Genomic DNA, 24989 nt, shown 5'->3' with positions numbered 1-24989 from the left:
CTCATCGATGTTTCTAACTCTCTATTCCTCTCCCTTCCTCTCTGTAAAAAAATCAATAAAATATATTAAAAAATTAAAAAAATAAAATAGTTATACATATTAACCAGGGGTTAGAGAGACTGATGTATCTATTTGGAGTGGGATGAAGAATAAAACACAGCCTCCATCTATTTGAGTCATGGAATCGAATACGTCCAGGAGTTCTTAAGTGAAATGTTTTTAGTCAACAACAGGGTGGGTCGCATCAAAAGAAACATCTGTAATGAAGTAATACAAGGATTATTTTTAAATCTGGAAATGAGTGAGTTAAGAAGGTTAATAACTCTTGTAACTCCTGAGACAGAGAGTGGTCCTTTCAAGTTTGATGGAGGTAGTTTTCAGGACAATCTAACAGAGAGGTTACAGTTCAATTTCCACTAGCAGGACTTCAGAAAAGGCAAAAAGAAAAATGGCTTGAGTTTCTGAAGCTTCTGTGCTTTTTAAAAAAAATAATTAAAGCTGCCCAGCTGGTGTGGCTCAGTGGTTGAGCATCGACCTATGAACCAGAAGGTCACAGTTCGATTCCTGATCAGGGTTGTGGGCTCCATCCCCAGTGTGGGGCGTGCAGGAGGCAGCCAATCAATGATTCTCTCTCATCATTGATGTTTCTATCTCTCCCTCTTTCTCCCTTTCTCTTTGAAATCAATAAAAATATATTTTAAAAATAATAATTAAAGCTGATAAAAATGCAAACGATTGCTTACATTCTGAATATTTTATGATAGTAGTGTATTTTTTCTCCCCCAAATCTAAGAATTTATCATTTTTTCCAAACACTAGAATGGAGAGAACACCAGCTAACCAAGATACAAGGAATGTGTGGCAGTGTGTACTGACTGCTGATGTAAGTCTTTCTTCACAGCAGGATTTGGACAGAAACTCACCACTTAATCGAATAGTTCAAACGCCACTGGGTAGGAAATTTTAGTTAGAGTAGAATATTAGTAAACTTAAAGTATACAAACTTATATGTATTCTGGCAACTTACACAGTATTTTCAAATATCAAACAAATTTTAAAGAAATCTTTTGTGCTCTTATGCCAATTGTGGGTATTGGGACTTTGAAGTATTCCTTTTATACTGTAGCCGTTGTGTGTGTGTTTTTTTAAAACAACAACAATAATCTTGCTTTATTTTCCTTTTTATTTTTGAGCTGTTTGCAACCCCCTTTTGAATAGCAAGAAACAATGCAATTAATTTTCTCCAGCGCAATCATGCATAGATTTAATAAGCATCCGAAGGTAGGATCCATCTGCAAAGTATGCGTTGCATGTTAAATTACTTCTCTTCTGTGGATTTTTTTTCTTTCCAAACCTTAATTAATTGAAGAAAAAAATGTTTATTAAAGTGGGAACAGGCTGGGCTCTGGCTCTCCGCCTCTGGTTCAAAAGTTCATACAATTCCCTGAAGGCTCATCTGAATGTGTGTGTCTCCCTCTCACAATCTTTCTTTCTCTGTCTCTATTGTAGGGATGAATGCCTAGAAAAGGTGTATTATTTTGTTCCCAGGATCAATTTTAATAACCTGAACTTGAGTAGACTAACTTTTTTGTGTGTATAGATTTGCATACATTATGTGTTTATATAAATAGCACATATACACAGACACACAAATGTGTTATTTACCCATTTTCCTGTTGCTTAAAATAAAAAAATTGATATATTTTCAGTGGCATCTCTAAACAGGATGTAGGTGGAGAGCAGGAAGTATAATTCTACAGGTGGATCTCAGACAGGAAACTAGAGGAATCATGTATGAACATAAGCTACGTCTTTATGGATAAATTTAGACCAGAAGAAAAATATTAAATCTATCCCAAGTAGAAAAATGTCTACCCATAACCAGAGAAATGGAAAAAAAATAAGTAAGAGGATGTGACTCACTCCTGTGAGGTGCTTTGGAGACAGAAGATATTGCCTGACCTGAAGTGAGCTTTATGTGAGCTAGGTGAAAAACAGCACATTTATTGTAAAATGAAAATATTATCTGGAAGATGAACTCAGAATTTTTTCAATGCTTTTTTGTTTTGTTTTTTTACTTTAAAGTAAGATTTGTTTTCTCCTTTAACACGAGGGAGGATTGCACAGTCACTTCTAGATTTAGGAGTAGGTGAGACCAGAAAGCAGTGGTGAACTTGACTGTGATCTCACCTGGTTGAAGTCTACTTCCCTTTGCCCAGTCGCTCCTTGTGCAGCACAGCATTCATGTAGGAGCTTAGTGGAGGGTTTTCTACAGGTTGTTTCATTTTCTCCTTGGACTCTTATACAGGGTACCTCAAGTCACTGGTCTGTTAGTCATTTTAATTTGCTTTTAAATAGACATTTAAATAGGGAAAGCCAAGCAATATGGAAAGCTATTTTAGTTTGGCACAGATGCAGCCTAGTCACGTTGGCCCTTTCATTATGCATATGTCTACCATCCTGTACTCTTGCTGAGTGTCACATGAGCCATGCGGACATCCCTAGAAGAAATTTTGATGAATCAGCATTCCATATTTTTCTCTCAAAGGTCTTGTTGCCACTGCACATTGACATGCACACATTTGGGCCACATTTGCAAACTTGTGAAATAAATTACATGGAGGTGATGCTGAAATATGATCACTAAGTAACAGTTATAATTGTTGTCTTGGAAACTTGAAGATCGTCATCTACCATGTAGGGCATCTACTTATGCGTATACCATTTCACAATCGCCCCCTACCCAAAATTCTATGACTTTTGGGAAAATCTCGCCGTTGCTTTCTAAACAGATTTCGGTGTAGACTTCTGTGAAAAATCCTGAATTGAGTATCTGTGGGTTTCACAAATGACATGCATGTAAATAACATACCTGTGAAAGGAGGATGTGTGGGCCCTTGCTCCTATATGCTTATGTCTCTGTTGTCGTAGATTGGCGTCCTTGGTGAGCTATTCAGTGACATTTCAGAACCATTTCCCTCTGCAGAAAACCCGCAGTTGTGTTTCTTTAGCTGACACTGTGGCACTTGGCACTTGAAATTGCTAGTTAGAAAAAAAAATTGTTGAGGCCGGTGGCTGTAATCAGCGTTGTTGCTGTCTGTTTCCTCAGACTAATAGCAGAGCGATCCGAGTCTGAGAGTTCAAACAGAGGTTATCTTTCCCAGGTAGCATCTCGTCCAACGAGAATTTGATTTTTTTCTATAGGACTTTACTCCATTAGATTAATGAAATTTCAATGAGAGCCTGGCGCCCCCTGAAGCTTTGTTAAGAAAACAAATGGTGATTCTGTAGGTGTGACAGCTTGCTTGGAGAGTTACGAGAAGGTGAATACATCCCCACAATCCAGGCAGCCTGGAACACATTGATCTCTATTTAAAGCACCAATCGGATTTTTGTTAATTATAAATGATTGATCTGCAGTTTTTCCCTCTCTCTCCTCTTATATGTGAGGGTGCCCCTCCTTTCCCCACTTCTAACTTCTTTGCATGCTGAGTGCAGAGCTTTTTGTTTAAAAGGACAATCATAGGGAGCAAATTATAGCAGGACCCAGAAGCAATGCTATTGTGAATGTCATTGTCACAGCATTCACGGTGCACCCGATTGAGGTGAGCCCTGAAGTAGATTTCAGACGGACTCTATGTTCCCTCTTTATTTGGCTCATTCCTAAAATAAAGAATTCTTTTAATGAAAATAAAGCCATTAGAATCATTAGAATAGTGTATAGACACTACCATTATTATGTTTTAAAACCTGAATTGTGAGCCCTCTAAACCAAATCCCCAATATTAACTCTGAACCACAGTGCATACCTTGTACGCACCAGGACATGATGTGTGACCAACCAACCCCGTATGTGACAACAGGGTGAGTGAAGGAAATATCTCTGACCTTAAATCTCAATTTATAGGCATTTAGGTGATTAATCCACCTTTTATCATCTTCGTGGAGTGTTTTTTTTAATAATGTTTAGAAGCAATACTGTACTCAAAAACTGACACGTATATTATTCCTGATAATTGCTCTCCACCTAGTTCCGAAGAGCACAGAAACACGTCCCCCGCTTTTTTGTGAAACTATCTTTAGTGAACATATCTGAGCATTAAATGCTTACTTATTGAATACAAAAGCACATAGTTGCTTCTTTGTTATTTATAACATTACAATACATAAAGAATATAATTTACACAGCTCTTAGGAAACATATTTGTAAAAAATTACAGTTTCAGGAGTACAGGGCTTAGTGGATTGCATTGAAAACTACATTGATTTCACACCTCTAACTCACATGTAGCTTTTATGAATGTGCATTTCTTAAGTTTGAGCCCTTAATTAAGTTTTCCGACATACCTTTTCAGGTTGGAATCCTGAATTTGTCCGGGTGTTGTTGTTTTTTTTAAATTGTCTATATAATCCATGCAAAGCACCAGACACTTTCTCTAGGCCAAGAATCTTAAAGTAGTTTATAGTTTGCAGTGACGTTCTTCTGCAAAATCTTTTAGATCTGAAGAAGTATTGCCTCATTTCTTTAAAAATCCTGAAACTTGTTCAACTTCCTTAAGAGTTGCTGTATCACTAATTATATATTATAAACTCTCACTAACATAGGAGCAGTTCTACCTTTAAAACAGCAGTATAAAGTGGGCGAGAACCTCAGATATAACAGACCATAATCTCTCCACACCCCAAATTCTGTAATTTTTGGAAGAAGCTCACTATTGCTTTCTAAACAATATTATGGACTTTATAATACTCACCCAAATATGAAGTTCTGACAGAACTTAGCCATGAGGTCATTATTTAATGATCCTGTAAGTACTCTCAGGAAAAAATAGACTTAAAGTGTAATTTTTGCCATGTGCTGTTTGTTCTCAGCATTTTAAAATATTTTTCTTCTCTTTATAACTAATTATTTTTATTATAATATTTTTAAATTAGCCAAAGTTATTAAGGCAATTTATAAATACTTGTAACTATGACTTTTGAAATCAGATTTTGCATTAGCCAAAAAAAAAAGCAGTATGACTTTTTTACAAATACTAACATTTGGGCAGTTGTTGATGTCAGTGTCTAAAGAATAAGTGACCAATGGCAACATTAAGAAATGGGTGATCATGGTAAATTCACCAAGTTGTTTTTATAACATGTTTCCAAAGGGCTGATTTTTAACTGTTTTTATTTTATTCCTGTTGGTTGTTGTGGGTCTTTTAAAATAGACTAACTAATGATTTTCATTAGTGTATCTGTAATTTATGTGATCTTAGTAGGTTCTACCAAGGTTAAATAATTTAAGGAAATAAACCCTTATCTGATATAAGATAGCTAATGAAGTATATTAGATACTTGCCCTATTGCTATATGAAATGGATCTCCAAAGCTAACAACAGCTTTCTGCGGGAACACAAATCTCTATATAAATATCCAAATGGAGCAAGATGTTGCAAATTTTTAAAGATATGCCATAAAAATAGATTAACGCTAGCTTGCAGTCCTGTTCAACTGAATTACAAAGGGATATCATGGGATTGCCAGTGACACTCCCATAAATAAAAAATCAATTCTTAATGATGAGGCAGACTTGTTTTAGCGCATTACCCAGGTTAAATGGGAGCACACAAAGACATCAACTCCTATAAGACTAGTGGAATCATTGTATATTAATATGATTTAGGGAGCTACACACCTCGATGGAATAATTGTTATTCTATCTATAGAGCCAGATGGCACTAGGTGTAAACAGCCATGGAGCACCTCAAACACAAGTGTGGCAGGTGATTGTTAAGGTGTTCTTGCATCCTGCTCACTCATCTTATCATTGGAATCTGCATTACTGTTTGCAAACTGCAAAATGGTTTAATTGCTAGTACGCAAATTTTTCAGAACGGTTCTATTGTTCCATAGGAATATACGATACAGAGTGTCCTTCGCCGGAGAATAGATGAGGTAGAATAAATGAGAATTGATGAGGCAGCTACCTGGATTTGTGTGGTTAGTACTGTATTTTTTACAAGAAAGAGACAAGGGAGTCATTTTTTTGTTCTAGCATCAGTGGCAACAACAAAAAAATGATGTTTTCTGAAATTTTAAAAAATGAATTCACAAATTTTTAGTGAAGTAAGCTCTGGTAATTACTGTTATCAAAATAACCCTATAAAGAAGACCGAAAGTTACAAAATTGTGTGCTCCCAAAGTAAGAGAAACCCAAGTTCTGAGAAGTATATTTAATTTCTTGGAAAATATCTTCCCTTTTTTTTTTAAAGACTTAAATTGATTTCTGCTAATTCTACCCAATTGGAGAAAACTCATTCATTTATTCAACAGATGTTCATTGGGCACTACTATGGGCCAAGTACTGTTCTAGGCACTGGGGATACATCCATGTAAAAACCCCGCCCTCATGGAGTTTACATTCCCGGGAAGGGGGTAACATGTGATATATGATATAAGAAGATAGGGGAGAGAGTGTGCTAAGATAGAGTGTGCAAGTGTAAGATTTGCTTTTTCCCTTAAAACATAAAAGAGACAATCTAGGAATAATAAAAGAGGCTGCAAAAGTTCTTGTTTATCAACTTCATTGATCATATGAAATTTCTAGTGAGTTAACTGATAAGGTATCTGTTGTTTCATCTTCAACTCAGTGGCCAGTGTTAGAATGAGTTCGTGTAAGCTTAGGTTTTCTTGGCTTAAATTAAATGTAAAAGTTACATAAATTTTTTATGATTTGGTTGCTTTCCTTTGATAATGGCTTTGGCCAGGTAGCTCAGTTGGTTAGAATATCGTCCCGATATGCCAAGGTTGTGGGTTCAATCTATAGTCAGGGTACATACAAGAAGCAACCAATAAATGCATAAATAAGTGGAACAAAAAATCAATATTTCTCTCTCTCCCAGTTTCTTTCTCAAATCAATCAATAAAAAACATTTTAAGCATACTATCTTTAATTATAACTGATTCTTAATTTGTCCCTTGCTCTACCTTATATAATCCATGTTTTCTGGGTTATAAATATCAAGGACATAAAACTAACCTCGTATTGGGTTATTTATCAGAGTATATTTTGGATGAAACGCAGTACACGCTGTGAAATATTCCTTTAGTTTTGGTGAAAAGGTAAAATTCATTTTGTAATATGAATTTTAAATTCTTAAATATTAAGAATAAAAAATATATATGCTTATTGCAGCATTTATTTTTTTAAAATATATGTTATTGATTTTTTACAGAGAGGAAGGGAGAGGGACAGAGAGTTAGAAACATCGATCAGCTGCCTCCAGCACACTCCCCACTGGGGATGTGCCCGTAACCAAGGTACATGGCCCTGACCGGAATCAAACCTGGGACCCTTGAGTCCGCAGGCCGACGCTCTATCCACTGAGCCAAACCGGCCAGGGCTATTGCTGCATTTAAAAATTACTAAAAGGATGTGTTCCAAAGTGCTAATGGCTACAGGTTATAACATAATATTAGGGATAGTATTTACTCTTTCTTTGCACTCTTCTTTATTTTAATTTTTTTCGACAATGAGCTTATATTTTTTTGTAATGAAGAAAACTCTCTCAATATTATATTTAGAGACTAAAAATTGGTTTTTTTACTTAACACAAACCTCACAGCTGGCAAGTGTATGCAGGTCAGTTCTGCAAACAGAAAGTTGTAGATATCAGCAAGCATCAAGATTTAGACAATACCATGACATTATAAATCTAAGCTATCTCTATTCATTGTACTTGAAAAGTGCTGTGCAGAATTTGATCAAATCATCACATTTTTCGTGGCACTTTTGTTTTATTCCCAAGAATTTTTTTAAGTAGTAAGCTGCTCTATTTCTATAGCAACATGCCAGATATACTAAATTTCATGAGGAAACATGTTTTTAATTTCAAGCCTTTGAATATGGTCTTTCTCATAAGAATGAGATTTTATGAATGTATAAGAAAAAAAAGAAGCTTGGAAACTTTATTTCTTTTAACAGTCAACAATATTTAGTCTATCAGAATGCTTGAATGGATAAACATCCCTACTGTTTTAATTTTGAATATAGATTGTTTCGTGCTGATGGGAACTATTGTTAATTTTAATAAAATTAACTTTATATTGTTATTTCACCGCTTTATAATAATTTTACATGGCACCCCGGGGATGCCTCTGTTTTACATTATCAGGTGTCACATTTGCCATTTGGTGGGTATAGCTGCGTTCAGCTTCACTTCTCTATTCAATTGCCTGAAGCCATACTATTCATGTTACATTACAAGTAGCTGTATTGCTATACGCTGCACAAGTTTATATACTTTTATTTTATATGTATATATCATTTTTGCATTTTCTTAAAACCACTGTTTTGTGCTATTTACCTGCATTCCTGTTACTTGCCTTTAGGTAGACATAGTTATAACAAGTTAGCTAAGATACCTTAGCCATCTGCATCAAGTACTAACATATATTTTCAATCTAGTAGTCAGTCATGATTTTGATACAACCTTAGAGAGTGCTTTATTGTTTTTGATAAGAGTTATAATTTGATAAACCCTTTAAAAATAACTTTTTAAATGGAGTTATTGCTTAAGGGGAAATTATTGATGACTTTCATAACTCACTGTATGTCGGACAGATCACTGAGAGATAATCAATCAAAACACGTCTTCATTAAATGCTACCACTTGGCTTATACTCTCCCAGGAATTCATAGAAATCAGACAGACTAGCAAATAATCTGTAAGAGAATTGAGTATTTGTCAAATTAAAGACCACTGTTACTAAATACACAGTAATTAAAGATATACCAAGTTCCTCCTGAGTCAGTTCATGTTTTTACTTTTTACATTTTTTTAAGTATAAGTTTATGGCTTAGCTTTAAAGTTCAAGTTTTCTCTACTTTGAATTGTTCTATTATATGCTTTTATCATGCTGGTAGTAAAGGTGTGGAGTGTGTTAAAACATTTTGGTTGTGTCAAATATTTATTGTGGACAGTTCAGAATATGCATTGTAAGGTAGACTTTCTTTTCCACTTGAGTTTGTATATATATGTTGATATACAAGCTGGTCTCTTGTCTGAGATGCTATATGCAGCTGGCTGGTATTTGATTGATAGGCTAATGATTCCTATAATCAGAGGCGCATTTACCCAACTGATATCTGATTTAAAAAATAGAATAATCAATTTAGCTCCGCTTTAGTAGTTGGTAGACAGAACTGCATATACTGAGTACTGAGATATTTCTATGAAAGTGTGCTGTATATTGGCATTTTTGTTTTTTAGAAAATATTTCATTTTTTCTTCTCATACTAAAAATTTCTGTGGCTCATAGGAACTGTCTCTGCTTTGAATTACACCATTATTCCATATTATTAGTAGTAATCATATATCACTTTCTTTCACACTTTCAATTTTTATATTTTGTGTACTCTTTTTTAGTTAGAATCTTCAAATAAATTATTATAGTTGTACTTTTGTTTCTACACAATAAATGCAACTACCCTCTCATTCTCTTAAAGTATAAGTTGCTTATTGAATATCTATTTTTCATTTTCTTTTATTATTGTGAAATTTGTAGGTTTGGGGGACGTTGTTGACTATAGGCAGTGAAAGTGTGGAGCCAGGTGGTATGAGCCACTCCTGTGTTGTCGTTGTGACACTGATGACTTCCAAAGTGACTTTGATGAAATAATTAAAATTATCTAGCAAATTAAGATGAGCGTTATGAAGAGAAATTATAAAAAAGGGGGTAGGCAATTATTAAACTGATTTCAAGCCCCAAAGAACGCTTGCTCTTGAAGAAGTGTGTGTTCATTATGGGGATGTTGTAGATGTTGGCTTTAGATAGTGTGTGCCTTTTGAATGCTTATGTGGCTATCCATTCAGTAAGTCCTAGTTGGCTGTTTGCCTCTGGGCTGAATTCATAGACTTTATCTTTGTTTTTCTAGTTCAAATATTTAGAGCTCCTACATGTGCCATTTGAAAAGTAGTACTTATGCCATCGCAATGGCAATATTGCAGAGAACATTCTTGTAAAAATTTAGCAGGCTGTGGAGAGAATTGGGGGGTAAAAATTGTTTGCATAACCCCCCCATTCTGAGCCAGAATTGGAGGCAAATGATCCACAATGTGTACCAAAATTCAATGACTATGACCATATTTCTGAATTTTTACAGGGAAACTTATTTGAAAAAGATTTTACAAAGTCTCTGAATGTGAGTAATTTGAATAATGTTTATAAATATTTTACCTGCCTTGAATACATGATTAGTTTTGTCCAATAACAATTTCAGAGTAGGTAATGTGGCAATATAAATATGAATATTTAGGGAGGCATTTTCTCTTTATATAGTAAATATGTGATTAGTAATGATTTCTTTTACAGAAGGCTTTTTATGGCACATTGCTTTATAAAGGAAACAAAGTTAAGTCTGAAGAATTACATAATGAAATCTGGAAGTAGGTAGTTTAAGTATAATTATAAAAGTGAAAATGTATAATTTATACTTTCATAACACCTTTCATTGAAGGTTATGAAAATAAGTCTTGTGATGTATTCCAGACTTTAAATTTCTTACATGTCTCCCTATATAATTGAAACAACTTCCCTACAATGGTCTAACAATAGTCCTACACTCAAAAATACCTAAAATTTAGCATCATGCAACAAATTCTCTCCATAAGATGAGTGATTTTTCTTATTGTTTGTTTCTATATTCCCTTCTTCCACTGAGCATATGAAGTGGCCTCCCCCACCTATTAAAATACTTTTATCCAAGCTAAGTAACTACAATCAAAAATTAAAATTGCAAACATTTGTTGAGAGTGCTGTATTAGGCATTGTACTCTCTGCTTTCCATATAATATCTCATTTTAACTCTCATACTAATTCTATAATCTAGATAGTATTATCCCCATTTCACAGATGAGGAAACTAAGAATCAGAAAGTTTAAGTAACTTTTCCAAAACTCAGCTGTGGCACAGCAAGAATGTTAACTTACATCTCATCCCAAAAGCAGATGTCTGAGAAAATGAAGAACAGAATAAGGAACGATGTTCTGAACTCCTGTGTTCTATTCTCACCATACAGTTGCTCTTAATGGCTCTTATGATTTCTGGTGGAGAAAACGATGAACAATAAAATTATAGAACTAGTATAAGGCCAAAGGATCAAAAAGGGCTCATGGGAAATACTGGCATACGGGCTCCCTTTTTCTCTCTAGACCCAGCATGACCAGCAAAAGGAGTTGGTATTCTGTAAAGAAGTATAGGTGTTTAATGTAGTCCCATTTATTGGTTTTTGCGTTTATTGCTTGTGCTTTTAGTGTCATATCCCAAAAAAAATGTTGCCAAGTTCAACATTAAGGAGATTTCCCCCTGTTTTCTTCTAGGAGTTTTATGGTTTCAGGTCATATGTTTAAATCTTTCATTCATTTAGACTTTATCTGAAAACCATATATCTGATAAGGGGTTAATAGCCAAAATATATAAAGAACTCATACTACTCAATAACAACAACTACAAACTATCCAATTTAAAAATGGGCAAAGGAATTGAATAGACATTTTTCCATAGAAGACATACAAATGGCCAACAGGTACATGAGAAAATGCACATCACTAATCATCAGGAAAATGCAAGTCAAAACCACAATGAGGCCCCAGCTGGTGTTCTCAGTGGTTAGAACACCAGCCCACAGACTGGAGAGTTGTGGGTTCAATCCCCAGTCAAGGGCACATACCTGGGTTGTGGGTTTGCTCCCCACCCCCAGTTGGGGCATGTGTAGGAGGCAACCAGTCAATGTGGCCCTCTCGCATCGATATTTCTCTCTCTTCCCCTCCCTACCTCCTTTCACTCTCTCTGAAGAAGCAATGAAAAAAATATCCTCAGATAAGAATTAACAACAATGGAAAAAACACAATGAGCTATCACCTCACACTTGATAGAATGGCTATCATAAAAAAGACAAGAGATAAAGTGCTGGCAAGGATGTGGAGAAAAGGGAACCCTGGTGCACTGTTACTGGGAATTTAAATTGGTGTAGGCACTATGGGAAACAGTATAGAGGTTCCGCAAAACATTTAAAAATAGAACTACCATAGGATTCAGCGATCCCCCTTCTGGACATATATCCAAAGGAAATGAAAACATTATCTTGAAGATATATCTGCACTCATGTTTATTACAGCATTATTCACAATAGCCAAGATATGGAAATAACCTAGGTGTTCATAATGGATAAATGGATAAAAGATTTTACACGCACACACAGAGGAATATTACTCAGCCATGTGAAAGAAGGAAAACCTGCCATTTGAGACATGAATGAAATTTGAGGGATTTATGCTAAGTGAAATATGTCAGATTAAGACAAATGCTTATACATATAATAACTTATATGTACTAAAATGTCCAATTCATAGAAACAGAATAGAATGGTGGTTACCAGGGGCTGTGAAATAGAAGACATGGAGAGATGTTAGTCAAAGACTACAAACTTCCAGTTAGAAGATGACTAGGTTCTGGGGATCTAATGCACAGCATTGTGATTGTAGTTAACAGTACCGTATCATGTACTTGAAAATTGCTAAGAAAGTAGAACTTATGTTCTCACAACAAGGGAGAAATGGAAATTATGTGATGTGATGTGATGTGATGGGGGTGTTAGCAAAAGCTACAGAGGTAATCATTTTGCAATATATGCGTATCAAATCAACACATTGTATACCTTAAGTTTATACAACTTACATGTCGATTATATATCAATACATCTGGAAGAGAAAAAGGACAGTTGTAGAAATGTCTTCTGATCCTCTCCTAAAATCAACTCTCCCATCTTATTCACTGCTCATTCAGAAATAGCTCAAATATTTATTTATTTATCTATCTATTTATTTATTTATTTATTGTTAATCCTCACCTGAGGTATTTTTCCCATTGATTTTTAGAGAGAGTAGAAGGGAGTGGGCATGAAGGAGAGAGAAAGAGAGAGAACAACATCGATGTAAGAGACACATTGATTGGTTGCCTCTCGCACATGCCCTGACCAGGGCTGGGGATCAAACCTGCAACCCAGGTGCGTGCCCTTGACCAGAAATCGAACTTACGACCCTCCAATGCACAGGCCAACACTGTAACCACTGAGCCATGCCGGGCGGGATGGAAATAGCTCAAATATTTTGCTGTTTCTTTCCTCATCTATAATAACACCCTGACCATGGAGAAAATACCCCAAAGAATATTTAGAGATGGCTGTGAAGATTTGGAGAACTTACAGAGTGAAAATACCAAAGGCATTTTGAAAAATGGCTTTCTCTCTTTGTCAGGAGAGGCCTCAGGCATACTGTGAGAGAACTCTCCATTTAATTGCTTTGTAGGCTAATCCATACCTTCCTGTCTTTCGATATGACTGCCATAAATCTCAAGCAACTAAGAATTTCACTGTGTACTGCCTGGCATCTGATGCTGAAAACTTCAGATCTGGTAACCTGATCAGAGTTTAATGACTACTGTGGGGAAACTCTGTTAAATTGTGAACAAAACCCAAATGCTTTCAGTCTTGTCATGTATGTCTGTGCCAGATTCTTTGGCAGCCCATGAAAGCCAGGTTTGCCCAGACGTGGCTAAAGTTTAATTTTCTGTAAGATTTCTAAGCTTCTAGGACTGTTAAAATATGTCCTCTAGTGTAAGGTAGAATGAAATTATCACAGAATATTTGAATCCCTCAGTTACTTATAGAAAAGGGACAGATCAAATATAAGTGTATTTTCCCCCACAGTGTGCCAGTTGTGCTTTTCAGAAGCTATTTCTGAACATGGTGATAGAGCACATCTGAACATAGAAGTCACCTATGTCCTCACATCTAAGCCTCCTTTACAGATCGCCACCTTCAGAACTGGCAGAGCCCACCATAGGCTCCCCTGCCTCTGAGTAAACTGAAAGGAATGCCATTTCATAAATAACCTATGCTAAGGCGGCAAACAGTTTTTCTGCATGTTCTGACAGCTACGCATGAGTGGCCTGTTTCAATGTTTCAAACTCACCATAAAATTTCCATTTGATATAGAATGTCTTGAAAGAAACTGATCTTTACAAATTACTACTTACCTTTATTAGCAGTTCTATTTGTAACCCACTTTTTAAAAAACATTATAAAAGGATCCCCTCAGTAAAAATCATAACAACAATAAATGTTTGTCATAAATGGTGTGTAGGGTTGGCCTGTCAACAGGTTGGCAGCTCCCCCTAGGTCTAGGAGAAGGGACCGTGTGGGGTTTGGCTAAGTAGAAACAGGAACCAGAAGAAGAGGTAAAGGAAGATTTCAGGATGTGAAACGGAGGAAGCAGCTGGTTTTCCTGTGAACTGAGTTTAAGAGAAGCAAACCATTTCAAGGTTACATCCAAAGCATTCAGCCTAAGAGGGCTAGGCAGGGAATGGCATCAAAGCAGAATGAGTAATCAGGGCGCTGCAAGAATGACAGGTGAGAGTGGACATTCATCGAGAGTTTCTGTGGGACAGGAGGGAAGTGGAGTCTAGTCTCAGAGAAGCAGGCTGGCTGGAGTCCCCCTTCGGCCCTAGCTGGAGCCAAGCCCATGGGGAACTAACTAGGTACAAGGAACCCAGACAGCAGGGCCAATTAGGCAAACTGAGAGCACATTGTTCTCCTGACACCTAAGTGACTACCCCGCCCTGCGGGAAATGATGGGGAGCAGCAGCTTGTAACCAGCCCGTACTTGTAACTGTGGACGAGTGTTCAAGAGCCAATGAGACTCCACCCCTGCCTGCCCCCACATCTTCGTTAGGGTGAAATATCACGGTCAGCCAGTCAGCAAACACTCGATCTCCTCTGTGTGGTTCTTATTGGCCCAAGCCTGTTGCATCTGTAGATGGCAGAGGTTAAGATAAGCATCTTTAGTCAAGCTCGATTCGAAAGGGTTAAATAACGCACAGAGCACGAGGGAGTTGCACTGTGAGTTGAGCCCAAGCAATCTGACTCCAGAGCTAATCTTGCTTTAACCACTCTTATGCTGCCTTAGTCGCCTGCTCTTAAATTTTTTTTAATATATTTTATTGATTTTTTTTTTTTTACAGAGAGGGGGGAGAAGGATAGAGAGTTAGAAACATCGATCAGCTGCCTCCTGCACACCCCCTACTGGGGATGTGCCCACAACCAAGGTACATGCCCTTGGCCGGAATCGAACCTGGGACCCTTCAGTCCGCAGGGCGATGCTCTATCCACTGAGCCAAACAGGTTAGGGCAGCCTGCTCTTAAATTTAAGATACAATTTTAAACACATCTTCCCTTAGGAACCTTTCTCCAGTTCTCTGTCGTATTCCACCCTAATCACAACTTTCCCCTGTATTCTCTCAGCAGTTATGTATTTTTGTCTAAAGACACTAAACTTTTTATTCTTCACTGTTGTTAATGCTGCTTTGAGTTATTCTCAAGTTGCTTAAGATAGGTAATTATTTTGATGACCTTGACAACATAGCGAGCTCCCACATGGCCTCGGCGGTGTTTCTTGACCTAGTTCGCTTATTTGCTGGAGCTACAAATAGGAGAAGCATGCCAACCCTGCTGGCTCTTAAGGGTCTACTAATTATTGTTAGAGAATCCAGGAAAGATTACCACAGCAAGGTCCTCAGACCAAGAATCCCACATATTTGATGACTTGAATAACTTATTACATTTCATAATTAGCAGTGGAATTCTGGGTGGCAAGGGAAGCGCATTTGCTCCTGAACATCCTGCCGGGAACTCAGAACAGGAGTCTCTTGACATTGTAATTATCTATATTTTAGAAACAGCCAATGTGTCTAGGCCAGAACTTTATTGGTATTTCGGTGTTTGAATAATTATTAGATCATATTATGTCCCTAAAATAGGAGCTTGACTCTCCCAAACATCTTGTTAACTAAAAATTTCATTAGTTTATGGCTATTTCAGAGATCTTAAAGTACTTGCTCTTTTTTGGCCAAATTAAGAAAATAATTACAAGGAATTACAAAATTGCTAAGGGTGGATGGTGGTTTATAGTTATTGTTCCCTCAAATGAGTGGATTTGCATTCAGCAAAGGAGCACAAAAATTGAGCAGTTTTTCTTACAGAAAAATAAAAGCAGTTTATGGGTATGGGTGGTTACACTGTGGTTTTGTAATATGCTGGTATTGGGGGGAGCTGATGAAGGATTTAAAGGAACTCTGTAATATTTTAGCCACTTTTTTTAAATCAAAAATTATTCCAAAGTTAAAAAGGTTTTTTTAAAAAAAGAAAAACATCATTTGAGTGGAGATGAGGAGTGAAGGAGATAGAAGAGACAGGATTGGCCAAGAGATGATAATTATTAAAGTTGGGTGATAGGTACAGGAGGTTTATTATACTATTTTCTCTATACTTGTACATGTTTGAAATTTTTAATAATAATTTTAATCTGATAAATAAGAAAATATAAGAAGAGGATTATGTACAGTTTGACCAGGGAATAAAAAACATAAGAATTTTCTAAATGATAGTTGTTAGCTGAAACAAAGTTGTATTACTTTGGATTGTTATCCTTTGGTGCACAAAGAATAAAGTATATGCTTCTGTAATTTTTTAAATTCTAGAATATATATTTTTCATTGTACTTGGCTATTATTCTTCAGGTTATTTTATTATTACAGTGCTAAAATATATTCCTACACTAAACTAGAAATCTTTTGAAAGTTGTCTTACCTATCTATAGACTAGGAATATTTATTTTATAAGTTTGGCTTTTATTATTGTTTTTCTAAACAATATGAATGTAAAGTCACATCATTGGCAGATATTTTCCCATTGTTTTAACAATAAATGTATGCTGTTCCAAAGATAATAAATTATACTGGGTCAACACTGATGGGTAAGAAATTTTAAGTACCATGTTAGAACTTAAACCATGGACCACTAAATGGTGGCCAGAATGTTGATTTCTTATTTTCTATGTCCTCCCTTTAAGGATACCTGAATTAGAGGGTTTCCTTATAAATAAATTTCTTTAATTAATTTGGGTATACAAAGGGCTTTCTCTAACGCACAATTTTTTATATTTTTTAAATATAGTTTTATTGATTTCAGAGAGGAAGGGAGAAGGAGAAATAGAAACATCAATGATGAGAGAAAATAATTGATCGGCTGCCTCCTACACACCCCCAACTGGGGATCAAGCCCACAACCCGGGCAAGTGCCCTGACCTGGAATCGCACCGTGACCTCTTGGTTCATAGGTTGACGCTCAAACGCTGAGCCACACTGGCTAGACTAAAGCACAATTTTTAAGGCATGCTGCTTCTGCTCACCAGCTAAATGTGTGGTGCTTGATGTGGTATCAGGCTGTCTCTACTTGAAGAGCAATACAGACACCAGGAGAAATCAAAAGAACGTAAAAAAGGGGTGCCATGATGATGGCAAAGAGCTTAATGGTTCATTGGGCACCATTGGCGTGGAACGCTTAAAAAACGTGAACTGTATATCTAAACTGCCTACGTCTGAACACAGGTTTCTGGTTTGAGTGTTTATAGCAGCTTCCTTCACAATAATCCCAAACTGAAAATAACCCAAATATTCATCACCTAGTAAGTGTGTAAAAAAAAATCGGTATATCCACATAATGAAATACTATTCAGCCATATAAGTGATAAACTACTGATACATATAACAACATGGATGAATCTCAAATGTTTTATGCTAATTGAAGGAAGCCAGACATAAAAGATTAGGTGCCATATTATTTCATTTATAGAACATTGTTTTAAAAAGCAAAACTATACACAAAAATATAGATCAATGGTTGCCAGGGGTGGGAGGGAGTGGATGGACTGCAGAGAGGCACATGGGAACTTTTTGGAGTGATGGAAATATTCTCTATCTTGATTTGGTAATGTTTACACAATTACATATATGTAGTCGTTATACATATTTATATGTTTGTCAAATATGCAGGATGGGGTAGCAGTATGTTTATGGTTGTTCATATGGAAAATAATACAACCATTAGGGGTGGGAGGGAGTGGATGGACTGCAGAGAGGCACATGGGAACTTTTTGGAGTGATGGAAATATTCTCTATCTTGATTTGGTAATGATTACACAATTACATATATGTAGTCGTTAGACATATTTATATGTTTGTCAAATATGCAGGATGGGGTAGCAGTATGTTTATGGTTGTTCATATGGAAAATAATACAATCAATAAATAATAATACAAGAGTAAACTCGGTGTTTTGCATACTCACAGCTCTTTTGCCCCACCCTGTATGTACACGTGGCAAAGAACTCATATATCACTTGATTCTAGAAGGACAGCTGACCTAGAGCAATAACAATAGGCTTGTTCATGGAAGCCAGACAAATAAAAAAGGGTTCTAGAAAATGTATTTTATATATTTGATTTTGAATATTTTTGAGATATAATTTACATAAAATAAAGTTCTTTATATGTTTTGATGAATTTTGACAACTAGATATATGCAGGGGTGGGCAAAGGTCGGTGGACAGTTGTGAGTACATGAAACACAGTTTATTCTTGTATTATTTATTAATTATTGTATTATTTTCCATATTGACAGCTGTAAACCCACTTTTGCCAACCCCTGTATATTCTCTTATCTATTTACTCTCTTCTGCTAAAACCATATAACAACAGAGTCCCGGGCAGATAAAGATAGCAAAAGGGGTCCTGGGTTAAATATTGGCCCTAGCAGACAAGCTTTTAAAAGGAACTGTAAGTGCAGGAGAGAAGGATTCAGAGAAAGTGGAGCTGGCCGAGGCTACAAAGAGAGGAAGACCCCAGAACAGTGTTGCCTGGCCCTAGCAAAGGAGGAGGGCGTGAGGTGACCCTGTGGAGAAAAGGGAGGCTGGGAGAGTGAGATGAAATGTACCTCTTTAGGTATCACGGCTCTCAAATTAACATGTTTACACATTCATGGCACCCAAGTGGCTTCAATTTCTCGGCAGCGGAATTTCTCACATAATTAAGCTTTTAGAAGAAAATTCCTTTTTTTGCCATTAAAAGGAAACCTGACAAATGGGCCACATGTATCATTTGGACACAGGTCACATTACCCAGATAATGAACTCATTCATGTAAAATTTCCAGTAGATTTTTAACATGCAAAAGTCCTTCTCATATGTTATCCTGCATTGATCCGATTGGAGCTGTTAGTGTCTAGTGGATCAATGACCAGCAAACTAAAAAGTCACTTAGTGACTATGACACCCATGGCAGTGTTAGAATCTATTGTGTCAGGAATTCTTGTTTTATTAACTCTGTAATTACCTGTTCAGCTGAACCGGTGAATTTTATTACACATTTTCTTTCACCTGAACAAGACCTTTGCACTTCTACCAGTGCCCTGAGGATTCTCCCTTTTTTCCCCCCCTGCTCACTGTCTTTCTCCGGTGCCCTGTGGCTTCACCGCCATCTGTTTAGGCCGGTATGTGTATGTGTGTGGAAAGCAAGGCTTTACAAAGACCACTGCCTTGCTTTGGAAGCTAAGTGGCCTCGCCCTCCAGCAAGGTTGCCTCCGTTGAGATACACTTGGGCGTCAGGAAGAGGAAAGTCAGAACTGCAACTCTGCTTCCTGTGTATTGGTGCTTTCTTTAAACAAAGGATTATAATGCTGCATGGCATGGGGGTTAACAGCAAAGATTCTGGAGGCAGATGTGGGGCTGACTCCTGGCTCTGCCAGTTGACAAGTTGTGCCAACAATCTCAGCCTCAGTTGCCCTTGTGCGTTGAGGGGAGAATAGAAATAGCTTCTCCCTCAGAGTAACACATGGATGTCTCACCAGAACCTCGGACTCAACTTTTCTCCTCTGCCCCAAACCCGTACCTCTTCTACTTTTTCCTGGTAAATGGTGCAATCTTCTTTGACCAGCTCTCTCGCTCATCCCACCCAAACATCCAGCACTCACCAAATCCTATCAGCTCTGCCTGTTAAATGTTTTTCTTGATACATCCATTACTCTCTATCCCCATCAGCTCTGCCCAAGCCCAAGCCACTACCATTTCTCATTGGAACTACTCATCATCCAACTGCAATCCCCAAATTCACTCTTAGCTTCTTTTAATATAATCACCATGCTGCCATTATTCAATGATTTCTCTTATCTTTAGAATCAGAGTCAATATCACTAATACATCCAAAAGACTTTGCATGATTTCATCCTTTTCTTGTCCTTCATGTCACTCCTCTTGGCTACTGTTGTACTAGGATTTATACATAAAATTTATGTTTTCATTTATTCACTCATTCAGTTAACATTTATTGAGTAGGTACTGTGTGTGAGGCACAGTGCAAGTGCTGAGAATACAAAATGAAGGGACCTGGTCTCGGCCTAGGATGAGCTCAATGTCTAATGGAAGATAGAGATACAAGAAAGTGATTTAAAATGGTAAAATGTATTGTAATAGATCCGAAATGAGAGAGTGATTAGCATTGTGTTTGGCATGTCAGAGAAACTTTGTAATGACAGTGACTATATTATATCTGGAAGGATAAATAGGAGTGTGTGTGGCTTTGAGTTAGATTCTTATGCTAGAAAACATTTTAGGAACATAATACAAGCCCAAAGCATAACTCTCCTTTAGAGAATGTAGATGGTGCTTAATAGTTTCCCACCGCATTTAGGTTACGGATATAAACACCAGTACCTATTGGTAATTTCTCTTATAACAAATAAAGCTGATGAAGCATCCCTTTTTTCCCCATGAGAAGTACTTTTCTGTCACCTTTGTTAAAATCTGACTACTTGTTTTGAGTGGCCAATCTAAATCCCCAAATTCCCATTTTCTTGAAACATATCCAAGAAACAGGGGAAAAAATCGAAAAAGCTTTTGATTGTAGAATATGGTCAAAATCAACCAAAAGGAAATCAATTCAACATCTTCAGACGTTGAGTCTTTTAAACTGGCTTCTTAACAAAATGCTCCATATACTCATCATGTAAATCAGACCTTCTTTAATATTTAATTTCAGTACAGAGCAATTAGACTATTCACAAATGACAGAAGGTTTGTCACTTTAAGGTTTTGTGGCCTGCCTAAAACACACATTAGGTATGAAATATCTAGTTTTCTAGAAATGCAACTTTAATACTCAGCTATTACTGAATGTCCACTTGATAAATTTAACTCAATAACAGTTTCCTTTAAAATTTGGTCTTCTGATTGTATTTTATTTTCCAAACTTTTGGATAATCATAATCATTTTCTTGATTAGAATTTGAAAAATGTATTATGCAATTGAGATAATTTCCATAATGTGAAAGAGAAACTTAAATTTCCTTTTGTGCCTATGATGTTTATTGACCATACTAGAGGCCCAGTGCATGAAATTCGTGCGTGGGTATGGTCCAGTCCCTAGGCCTGGCCTGCAATCAGGGCCATCTTCCCTGGCTGCCGGCCCCACCCCCGCCACCACCCACTCCCGGTTCCCTGTTCACCATGGGGCGATCAGAGCCTGACAGCTGCAGGGAGGGACTGAGAGGCCGGCCGTTCCCATCTGCTCGCCGGCTCCGCCCCTACTGCGGGTCGCCCCCCCTGTGTGTGAGGCAACCGGCGGGGTGGGGTCCTTGGCCTGGCATCGCCTGTATCCCCCACTACCCACCCCCAGTTCCCTGTTTGCCATCAGGCGATGGGAGCCTACCGGCCAGGAAAAGGGACCGAGAGGTGGTCAGTGCACCTCATAGTGACTGGTTGAGCGGTCGTTCTGGTCATTCTGCCGTTAGGGTAAATTTGCATATTACCCTTTTATTATATAGGATTATTTTGCAGACATTTCATAGAAGCATTTTTACCATAAGGAAACTGATTCATAACTACAGACACTATATCCATTGTTAGAGATAATATCTTCCATCTAAAGGCTGTCACATAAAGATCTCAATGTACTTACTGTATAAGATATTTTAGAGTTCTTAGTTTTAAGCCCAGTGTCTAAGATACAGAGAAATGAATGCAACTAGCTCACTCTGTGCTTCTGAAAGAAACATTTATCAATTAAGCAAAATTGAATTGCTTGTAAGACCTCTGAAAGTACTGATGACACCTTAGTTGTGAAGAGCAATGGGAACATTACTCTCCTCTTCCTTCGGCTAAAGAATAAGAAAAGTTACCTGACCCAGTGTGAAGTTGACCTAGAACTCTATAGACTGTTTCATTTGAAATGATTAGGAAAGTATGGTGTGTGGAACAAAAGAAATTAAGCTGAAAAACGTAAACCATGAGTTAAGAGACCTCATCATTATGGCAACATCACCTCTTCTGCTTCCTAATTCTTCCTTAAAATGTGCTTACTGATGTAGACTCTAAATATATAAAGATGAATAAGATCCAATCCCTGCCTTCAAGGAACTAATAATCCAATGGAAAACAGATGTGTACAGCTCACCCTAATCATTGAGATTTATTGTGTTTTCAGAGAAGTCCTAAGTGGAGGAAGAACAAAATAAATTAATTCTGCCCAAGGGAATCAGGGAAGACTTCATAGAGGAGGTGACATTTAGCTGACTCTTGAAGGATGAGTAAGCTTTAACCAAATAAAGAAGGAAAGTAGGGTTACCGTAGAAAGATAAATATCAGGAAAACAAAGGCAAGTTGTATGAAAATACTTACTATGTTTGAGAATACATAGAGAGAATGGCTGGGAAGGTATATTAGGGTTAGTTGTGAAAAATATGAATATTCTTCCTGTGTTGATCCACTTCCATCACCTCCTGTTGATAGTTTAAACTGTATCTTGTAAAACATTGGGGACCAATCAACTTGAGTATTTTGTGGTAGGCATTTTTCATTGTTTGGCCATCTGTAATCAACTCCTTTTCTCCCTATAAACTCTCTGATCCTTTTTTTGTGTGATCTTCTATCATGTGTGGTATTAGTAAGAGGTAGTGGTCCCCCTCCACTACCAGATCCTTCTTCAACCAAATTCAATGCTGTCAGGGTCCAACCACAGGATTTGGACAACTCTCTCCTTGAAGACTTTGCATCTTGATCAAGTGATGCACATACGCACCAGCAGCATCTGTAGGTGCATTGCAGGATGTTTGTTGTGGTTCCTGTCCCAGGGCCCTCGGGAGTTCCCCTGACTCCAACCTTGAGACAGTTTCTGCCTTGCAGCTAAGAATCCTGATGGAATAACGTCCAAAAAACAAATTCATCATTCAAGTTCAAGGGGTTACCCACTTGAAATTTAGAACTACAGATTCAGAACTTTAAGTGAAAAAATTTTCAGAGATGAGGAAGACCCATTCTATTAACGCTGAGAATTAAAGCCCAGGAGATACGTCACCCAGGGAAAGACTATAGAGGAAGAAAACAAGAGGACCAGAATAATACCCTGGGAGGTGCCAACATATGAAGAAGCAGACAGAGGAGCTAGCAAGGAGGCCCTAAAACAATTATCAGAAAAGTAGAAGAAGACCCAGGGAGAAAATATATCACATACTGCAGAGAGATCAAACAGAATAAGTACTGAGAAGTCATTGGGGTTTGGCAATTAGTGGGTCACTGGGTGCTTTGAAAGAAGAGATTTAGAGTGGCCTTGCAGGTGGGAGCCAAAAACCTATGGTTAAGAAAATAATGGAGGTGACAAGCAGACGAAGCAGTATAGTGAAGTGATAAGGGATGAAGCAGCAGCAAGGGGATTTAGGGTTTTAAAAGAAGGCTTTTTCTCTCGATGAAAATGCAGCATTTCCAAGCAGAAAATCTGGTGGAAGAGGAAAGGTAGAAAACCTCTTCCCATTCTTATAATTAGCTTATTATATTAGGTTGGAGACCTCTTCAAGTCTTCTTTTTTTGAAACTCTAGAGAGGAATGTCTGTCTTTCAAGTATTTTATAAGATTCATTTTGTAAAGTATTCCAAACCCTGAAATGATTATTACATGAACTACCTGTATGATCTCAGGGAAGGCATTTAAATTCTCTGATCTTAAGTTTTCTCATCTATCAAATGGGCATAATACACACATGACGTATTGATGTAAAGGTGCTAGGAAACAGCCTCTATGTAATCATTCAAGAAGTGATGTGCCTTTCCATCTCTCCCTTCCCTCCATATACCTATTGATAACTATTTGGTCAGTCCTCTCTGCCTTTGGCTTCCTAATTACCCTTCCTAAGGGAGTTCCTAGACTTTTCCCATGGAAATTCTATCACTTGCTATCCTCTATTAGGGCTTTACTTAAGACCAAATGGGCAAAGAATAGAAATAGAGCAAATGATTTTGTAAGCAATTAATCACAATTCATTTTAATCATAGCAAATGGAGCTAACTCAGTATTCATATCCCTGCATTAGAAAAATAAGTGACGTTTGGGAAAAATACCATCTTCTAGGATATTAATGATTAATATAGGTCAATAAATTGGGTGTCGACCTAAGGACTTACATACAAAGTGTGTATTAGTACCAGGTGGTCGGTCTAAGTGTAAATGCTGATCATGTCACCTTTGAGCCAAAATTGTTGATTAAATGGGCATGTTCAACATTAAAGTGTGTGTATGTGTGTGTGCGTGTGTGTGTGTGTGTGTGTGTGTGTGTGTGTGTTTCATTAAAATTGATTTTAGAAGAATTCTTGAACTACTGTTCCTAGGTTCAACGGTATTTTCTGCCTATGAACATGAAGTAAAATTGAGGTATAGTTTAGGTTAAATTATGTATGTTGAGAAGTATCTACTTTTGTTTTTTCTTTCTAAGGCCTAATAACTTATATATCTACTCATGTCTTAATTTTATTTTTTAAATTTTTTAAAATTTTCTTTATTGATTAAGGTATTACATATGTATCCTTATTCCCCCACTGCCCCTCCACCCCCAACCCCCTGCTCATGCCTTCACCTTCCTGGTGTCTGTGTCCATTGGTTATGCTTATATGCATGCATACAAGTACTTTGGTTGAATGTCATTTTATCCTAGGAAAGGCTTATTAGTATTCATAATTCAAAAGTTGAAATTTTATCTAAAGAAGATCCTAGATACTGTAGGAGCATTCG

General features: G+C 37.1%; 1 protein-coding gene and 1 long non-coding RNA gene across 2 annotated transcripts in view; one reads left to right on the top strand and one right to left on the bottom strand.

Moving 5' to 3' along the window:
• LOC106725362 overlaps positions 1–3042 on the bottom strand; it is a 14703-nt gene extending 11661 nt beyond the window's left edge. Inside the window, exons 1-2 of the long non-coding RNA XR_001361246.1 lie at positions 2873–3042; positions 1924–1983 (exon numbers count right to left, since the gene is read on the bottom strand). This is a non-coding gene — a long non-coding RNA (uncharacterized LOC106725362). The remainder of the gene's footprint in view (positions 1–1923; positions 1984–2872) is intronic.
• Positions 1–24989, top strand: part of SKAP1 (src kinase associated phosphoprotein 1) — a 246283-nt gene that overhangs the window by 100559 nt on the left and 120735 nt on the right. The window lies entirely within an intron of this gene.

Source organism: Myotis brandtii, unplaced genomic scaffold, assembly GCF_000412655.1.
Source record: "Myotis brandtii unplaced genomic scaffold, ASM41265v1 scaffold157, whole genome shotgun sequence".
Classification (NCBI taxonomy): Eukaryota; Metazoa; Chordata; class Mammalia; order Chiroptera; family Vespertilionidae; genus Myotis; species Myotis brandtii.
Note: the sequence above shows the minus strand (reverse complement) of the source record. Positions and strands in the feature narration are given on the sequence as shown.